Source organism: Acinonyx jubatus, chromosome F2 (genome assembly GCF_027475565.1).
Source record: "Acinonyx jubatus isolate Ajub_Pintada_27869175 chromosome F2, VMU_Ajub_asm_v1.0, whole genome shotgun sequence".
NCBI lineage: Eukaryota > Metazoa > Chordata > Mammalia > Carnivora > Felidae > Acinonyx > Acinonyx jubatus.
The window spans coordinates 20,138,527-20,146,888 of NC_069394.1; the positions used below are offsets into that span (position 1 = coordinate 20,138,527).

Consider the following 8,362-nt stretch of genomic DNA (forward strand, 5'->3'; position numbering starts at 1 on the left):
CATCAGAAGTTTTCTCTTTCCTAGTTTAGATTTTCTATTTAAATACACTCATTTTCCTTTTCTAAATGCCACCTATGCTTCTTCCTGCCCTGATGTACAGCTACTCATTTTTCAATTGTCTTCTCATTTATACTCTACAGAGAAGCCCTCCTGATTTATATATCACCAATTTCCTGCTACATGGAGATCCAAAGCCTCTCCATTATCCTGCATTCATAGTATACCCAAGTGCCTATGGGTGAAGTCACCAAAGACTTAGATGGAATTTAATCTATCTTCAGCCTTGTTTGAGAGGTTTTTAAAAATAATAATGTCAAATTTGTAGTCTCAAAATTTTAATCCCGGGAACAAAACAAGCCCAGGCTGGTATCCTGACCTTTTATATGGCAGCTTTCACCAAGGAATGCAAAGCATTTTATGGCATTGAATTGTGGTCATTAGGCCTGGCAAGTTGGGCAAGAGCTGCGAGGCTTATTTTTATGAAGGGATAAAATACTCAGCCCAGAACTTGAGTGCTTCATCCAACACTTACAACAAACTGGCAGCAGGAGAGGCAGTGGAGTCTGTCTTCTGTCCTTCATTTTCCTGCCTTCATTTAGAACTCCAACGGCTCTTCCTTTTTTGAGATTTCTTATTTGCCAGTTGACAGGCCGGAGGCTAACTGAGAAGTCAGCAGAGAGGTCATTGCTCTGTCGAGTCTCCCAGCTGTGGTTGCATGAGGTGGGGAGGTAGGTCATGGCTTTGTTGGTCACTCGTGCTGAACAGCTCAGGTCCTCTACTCAGAAAGTAGGCTTTCAATTCATGTTTGCAAGTCGTTTGTTCTTGTTCTCAAGGAGACGGACTATTTTTCTTTTCTCTTCTTTGGTGAAGTGCACTATATTATAGGCACTACTTCAAAGGGAATGCTTGGATCAGGCTACACTGAAAAATCCCCAGTAACCTGCCATAAATTTAAAACTTTTCAGTACAGTCAATATTTTTCAAATGCTAAAGATAGGAAATGTGGCAATTTGAAAAAATTCAGCAAATGTATTCCCCATGGAGAACTCTTGCCTTCTCCCCTCTCCTGGCTGCTGGCTTGTTCTAAGGAATCTTTCTTATCTTAAAAATGTTGACCATAGGAGCGAGCCAATAGGAGCCAGCTCCCAGATTGGCGATATGGATATCTGGAGTGGGAACCCTGGGATTCATATCTGAATAGATGTATCTTTGTTCATTTCATATCAATTCGGTATACTGAACTCTTTTAAGAAAACATTAGTGCACCGAGGATCCTGAGACTGCAGATACTGTAACCTAATAACTCCAAGGCAAATAACTTCTCACTTTAAAATAGAGGGTTAATATTTCTCTCCACCAGAACAAACCGTATGAGAATAAAGTAAATCTATCAGGTGATCGTTGCAGAGACGTAGTTTCTTAAATCCAGACCAACTGGACGAGGGTTGAATAAGAATCACCCAGAAATCTTGCTAAAAATACAGATTCTTTAGCCCCAATATCTGGTAACCCAGTTCAGTGATTCAGATGCATAGCCAGGCTAGGAAATCATTCACCTTGAAGGAAATGAAAACTGAATCATATCAGTGGGTTACAAGTTTGGAAAACAACTTATTTTTTTTATCGTTTCAATTACCCATGTACCCATTTATCCTCTCAACATGTATTTATTAAACCTCTATATAAATGCCTCCTTTATAGTAGGAATGGAACTATGTACTAGGTGTTTAATTACAGTAAAGAAGCATCCAATCAGAGGGGAAGATGTACAGGGAAGCAGATGTGTGTGTGATCTATTAAATGTAACCCTAGAGCATGCACATGGTGAAATGGAACCAAAAAAACCATCACTGAATCCGGCCTCAAGGAGTTGGGGTGGGGGGAATTTCATAGAGGAAATAAACTCTGATCTGGGTTCTAAAGGGTAGCTGGGTGAAGAACAATTGGTGAAGAGAGATGAGATAATGAGAAAGTGTGTATTAAGACCCCAGAAGTGAAAATACTATGATATAGGGATTTCCAGTAGTTTAGTACAGCAAGAGTACAAGAAGGCCATGGGGAATTGGTGAAGGGTGAGTAGGAAAGTAATGAGCAGGTCATGAAAGGCTCTCTAGTAAGAGATCACATGTCCTTATTTACTGTGACAGTCCTCATTCATGCCTCTTGTCCCAGGTTAATTTTAGTAGCCTCCCCTTCTCTTTCAAAAGAAGATACATTTTTAAAAAGTGTATCTTATTTGTTTATTTATTTATTTAGAGAGGAGCAGGGGAGAGGGAGAGAGAGACACAGAGAGAGAATCCCAAGCAGGCTGCATGCTATCAGCACAGAGCCCAACAGGGAGTTTGAACTCACAAACTGTGGGGTCATGACTTGAGCAGAATTTAAAAGCAGACGCTTAATCGACTGAGCCATCCAGGCACCCGAAAAGAAGATACATTGTATGGTTGGCCCACTTATAGCCATGGCTAAGGAGTCTGGCCTTTTGGTCAGAGGAAAACATATTGTCTTTGGAAGGATCAAGCAGGAGAGTGAGTTGATCTGATTTCTGGTGTGATAAGCTCACCTAGCTGCAGCACAGAGAATAGATTGTAGCCGGACAGGATTGGAGTCAGGGATATTGTTTGGTGAGTGACTATAGGACTCCCGGCAAGGGCTGTAATGGGTTGAAAAGAAAGGATGGCTGTGGGGGTGAGCGGAAGGAATGGATTTCAGCAATGTTAACAGTCAGACTGGACTTACCTCTTAACATGTGATTGTGGATAAGTTACTTAATTTTTTTTCCCTCCATTTGAATGAGGGGCTATAACAATTCCTCTTGGGATTCTCCTAAGACATAAAAGAACACATTTTTTAGCACACATCCTGTGAGGCCCTCATTAGTTGTTTTCCCTTTTCCTGCCAGCCAAGGCCCTCATCTCCATAGGGCGCTTCCCAGCTCCCCTTCTGGTGGTCTCTTCTCTGTCTCCCAAACTAGGTGACATTAATTCTAGTCTCAATTTCCTGGTGCTTCTATCCCTGCCTCTCATTCCCTCAGTGCCCAGATACCAGGTGGATGTCTCCAAGAATAGCTTAATTTTGTTGGAAGATATGCTTATGATTTATAGTTGCTTGAAGGATGCATGTATCCATTAACACAATGACAGCAACAAAAACCCTGTCAGGCTTTAACTTAAAAACATGCCTCAAAGGCTGTACAGGTAAGCAATCTGACCTATGGACATGGTAGCTATGCACCCAGAATTTTCTATAGCAGCCAGTCATCTGTCCTAGTGTTTTCGGTTTAGGAAATAAGGTGTCTTTAGGGACACCTGGGTGGCTCAGTTGGTTAAGTGTTCGACTTGAGCGCAGGTCATAACTTTGGTCCGTGAGTTTGGCCCCGTATCAGCCTCTGTGCTGACAGCTCAGAGTCTGGATCCTACTTCAGATTCTGTGTCTCCTTCTCTCTGCCCATTGCCACCCCCACCCCCACCCCACTGTGCTTGTGCTCTGCCTCTCTCTCAAAAATAAATGAACATTAAAAAAATTAGAAAATAAGTTGTCTTTGAAGAAAAATGACAATTTTTTTTTTGGAATCAGCTTCACCCTCTACTATAAAACACTTCTTCCTTTTCTTTCTCTCCTTTTCTCCACTCCTTCTTCCCTTTCATTTCTTGTCTACATCTTTCCCTTTTACTCACTTTCCTCTTCCTCTGCTGTATATATGTTTGCCTCTAATGACACCACCAGGCACCTTGACCTCTGTAGTTTGGCTTCAAGATTTGTGTGTGTGTATATGTGTGTGTGCGTGTGTGTATATGTGTGTGAGAGAGAGAGAGAGAGAGAGAGAGAGAGAGAGAGAAGAGAATCTTAAGCAGGCTCCACACTCAGCACAGAGCCCGATGCGGGGCTTGGTCTCATGATCACAAGATCATGACCTGAGCCAAAATCAAGAGTCAGGTGCTCAACTGACTGAGCCACCCAGGTGCCCCTTTGGCTTTAAGGTTCTTTATAACCCAGCTTCTCTCCATCAAGTTAGACCCTTTGTCCAAGTCAGTTTCTTTCCCCAAGTATGACGTACTTTCCCCCTTGTCAGTGTTGATGTGAAGACTTTATCCACCAAGCCCTTGTGTCTGAGTTGGCTCTGCTGAGGTGAATTTCCATCTTTTTCAAGAAGCACTTTCGTTGCCTACTCCAGTCGTGGGTTGATGCCCTCCTTTTCCGCCTCTGCCTAATTCCTTTAGCACCAACGATCTGAATCTGCAACTCTTACAAAACCTTTTATGTGTGCATGTCTGATCTTACCAACTATGTCGATAGCTCCTGGTCAGGAGATTTTTGTCGTACAAACTCTTATGTCACCCACCAAACCCAGCATGAACTTTACACACAATAAGTTATCGATTTTTAATTATATGAGAAGTATAGAGAAAAGCTCCTTATTATTCCCTTTCTTAAAACTAGGCTTTTCTTTTCACTAGGCTTACAGACACCATGAGTGTTCTTGTCTCTCAGTAGCAACCAGTGGTCTTGTCTTCAGAATTTCTGGTTTGGGAAGTTGGGAAAGGTTAGGGTCTCACATCGAAAATACGGATATGAAATGCCTATTATTCCTGTCTCCTGAGTTTTCATAAAGTTAATTTTTTTAATGTTTATTTTTGAGAGAGAAAGAGAGAGACTGCATGTGCCTGAATGCGCTCTTATGAGAGGGGAAGCGGCAGAGAGAGGGAAACAGAGGATGTGAAGCTATCAGTGCAGAGCCTGATGCAGGGCTCAAATTCACAAACCCTGAGATCATGGCCTGAGCCAAAGTCGGACACTTCACCAACTAAGCCACCCAGGCACCCCTGAGTTGTCATAAAATTAAATGAAGCAATGTATTTATGGTTTCTGTTCAACTTATTTTGTGAGTACACATAGATAGAAGGGCAACTGACATATTGTTTTAAATAATTGATCTTACCATGGACAATATCCAGCCTGATATCTTTCCTGTTTTCCATTAAGACTGAGTCACTTCTTCTGTGGGCAGTTAGTGTTTGTCCTTAAACTTAGGGCAAGCTGTACTCTTGGTTCATCTCTAAGAGAAGGTCCAAGGTAAAAAAAATCATAGAACTCATTCTAGTACCCTAGAATTCTGGATGTTTGGTTTTTCCTAATTTGTAGAGACAGTTTAACAGTGTATGGTCATTGGTGAAGCAGTTCCTGATGAAGTATTAATGTTTTTTAGATTAGGCTATGGATCATGAAGTCATGGTTCATGTTGCTTTTCTTAATGGAACTTAATGGAAACTACACAAATAGAGACAAGCCTGCTTATTCAACCTTATCTAGAATAGTTAACATTTGAGCACAATAACCTTCCCCTTCTATAAATAATCCTTTAGGTGAAGGAGCGTATTTGTACAGTTTCATCCTTCATTCCTTCACCCTCTCATTCATTCCACAAATATTTATTGTTTGTACACTATGTGGCGGTCACTATTCACAGCTCTGGAGATACAGCAGTAAACAAACAAAAAAATGATCTCTTCACTTCAGGTGCTTATACTTTAAAAGGGAGAAACAGACAAAAGAGTCAATAAATAGGATACATACAATTGTTATAACAGCCATGAAGGAAGTTGATAGGGTGATATGAGAGAGAATAATGGGGCATGGAGATAGGATGAGCAGTGAAGGTTCCTCTGAGAATATCATATGGACCAATTTGCAAGGAGTCATCAAAAGAGTCTTCTGGATAGAAGGAATGGCAATGCAAAGGCCCAAGGCATGAAAGAGTTTGACAAGTTCAAGATAGAGAAAGGAGCATGATATATAGCTAAACAGGCGTTAAGAAAGAGGAGAGTGGCATAAGGTTGGAGAAGCAGGTGGCCAAAGCCAAGAATGAGAATAGAAATGAGTAGGCAGGTGGTTTGGAACCTGAACAAGGGGACTGAAGTCTCCTTTCAAAAGAAGATGTGCATAATCAGTTGCTGTTGGTGTCTTTAAGCAACCATGTCCTTTTCTCCTAAACCTGAAATTGCCTTGCGACTGGCTCATCTCATCTGAGTAGTGGTACGTGAGCTGTCTTCTCCATTGATTTTACTCAAGAAAACACCCTGTTTGGGAGGCCTTTCCATATGCAAAGGAGATAACTATTCAATAAAAAGGGCCTAATTTGGCATAGACCAACATGTTAAATATTACCCACTCTCCCATGGGCTTTTTAAGATATCAAAGCTTCCCTTTGGTCTATAAACTCATGTGGATTTGAAGGTAAATTTAATCTGGAAGTTTCTGATTCATTTACATTTAGCTCATATCATGTCATTCTTTTACAGTGGTTTGAAGTTTACGAAACCTCTTAAGACTTACTTATTTAAAAAAAAACTATGTAACATAAAAAAAAAAACACCCTTGTAACTCTTCTTGTTCTTAAGAACAAGAGACGATGATTTTATAAACACAAATAAACAGAAAAGCCCAATGCCAGATCTCAGTTTGTAACATTAAAAGTTAGGATGTTTGCATACGTTTCAAATTAAGCAAATGGAGTCACACACCCAGCATAAAATGAGAACATAGGACTTCAGTAAAATGTGCAATGCTATCATTTATGTAGAGTAGAAACTATAGCATATTATCAAGACACAAGTTTCCCTCTGTGTATTTCCTCACTTCACCTCAATTCCGCAAGTTATTGAATTTCAGAGATTCCAGAAATACCAGACCTTTAGAAAAAAATCATCAAACCACAAACAGACAGTATTTGAAGAGGCTTTATAAAAGGTCATTTTATGTGGTAAGGAATTTTTGTTTGCAAGTGACAGATAATCCACTCCGAGTGAGCTTAAACAGAAGAAGAAATTAATTGGTTTATGTGACTGAAAAAATCAGAGGTAGAAGGGGTTCAGGCATGGGAGAATTTGGAAACTCAGTGTCATCAGAACACCCTGTCTTTCCACCTCTAGGCTCTGGCTTCCCTTCTTGGCTTCATGTGATAGTCAGATGGCTCTAAATAACTCTGGGCCATGTGGTCCCAGATGCCACTGAAGTCCAATGGGGATTAAAGAGTGCACATATGCCCTCCTCTTGGTAATTGTTCCAAAGCTTCCCAGATCTCTATCCGACTGGTTTGGGAGTTCATTTCTGTGACTGGCCTGGCTCCAGTTATTTGCTACCCATGGAATTAGGGAGCTGAGTGCATTTGCTGGAACCACAGGGATAAAGATGTGGAAGTGATATCCCACAGGAAAACTGGAGAGTAAAATAAATAATCCAACAAACAAACAAAGCAAACAAAAGTGTCCACTACAGAACCTACTGCACCCATGCATCTGATGTTTGGCTCCCTTGAGCTGGGAAGGTGAAATAGCAGGCTGGATTGAAGTCCTCACTTGGTCATAAATTACCTAGGCGATGTGGCCAAGTCCCCTCATTTCTCTGCCCCTCAGTGTCCTTGTTTCTACAAGGAGGGGGACTAAACACAATGCTCTCTCTGAATTTTCTTCCAGCTCTGAAATGGTAATGATCCCAAGCTTGCCAAATAAGAATGGGAAGAGTCTCCTGGCCTAAGATTTCATGGAAAAGAAAACGGAAGCAGGCCCAGGTGCAGGGCAGAAAAGGGAGCCAGCAGACCCTGGGCCATAGAGCGAAGGAAGCAGAGAGAACGCTCAGGGGAGTGAGGTCAGCTCCGGGACAGGACATCTCCGCAAGCTGAGGAGCACCCTCCAGTCTCTGCTGCTGTACTCGGAGTGAATGCAGTGGCACAGCGGTGATAGTTGCCATAGAGAGGGACAAATAGACTATTGTTTAGTGCAAGGGCTTGATTTCTGCCAGAAAGTTTCACACTCAAAATAAATATTATATATGGCTCCCATCAGAAGTATCTAATCTAGAAAGAAGAAAAATGTCTATTTTCTGAGGTGTTTTAATAAAGTGCTTTAATTCTAGATGTCCATAATCTTGCATCGTATGTGTTTTGGAATTTAATTATTGAAGGGGGAGAGATTTTAAGAAGCAAATAAAGAACACGTGCCGTGTATTTTATGACCATAAGTGGGGTACAGTACAGTACATTATAATCATCTGGATCAATATTTCTGCAGTCAAACATATGAATGTTCGCATTAAGAGATAAATAAAGACTAAAAATAACCTCTTATTTGTCCAGGTCAGATTCTTGAAACAAAACAAAACACAGTTTCCAGAGCTGTTTGGAGCTTAAAGTTGTGGATAAAGTACTATGGACCTATAGGTACATAGGTACCTATAGAGCGGATTGAGATCATTTTGGATAAGACAAAGGAAAGACCTGGGATTTTGGAAGGTCACAGAATGAATTGAATTGTTTTTCTTCATGTCAAGGGACCTAGAATTTACTCTCCTGTTTTTTTTCCTCGGC

General features: G+C 41.0%; 1 long non-coding RNA gene across 1 annotated transcript; it reads left to right on the forward strand.

Annotated features, from left to right (window-relative positions):
• Window positions 1-267: 267 nt before the first annotated feature.
• On the forward strand, window positions 268-7,910 carry LOC113600472 (uncharacterized). The gene is made up of 2 exons (XR_003421461.2): window positions 268-728; window positions 7,473-7,910. It is a non-coding gene; the product is annotated as an uncharacterized LOC113600472 (long non-coding RNA).
• Window positions 7,911-8,362: the final 452 nt, after the last annotated feature.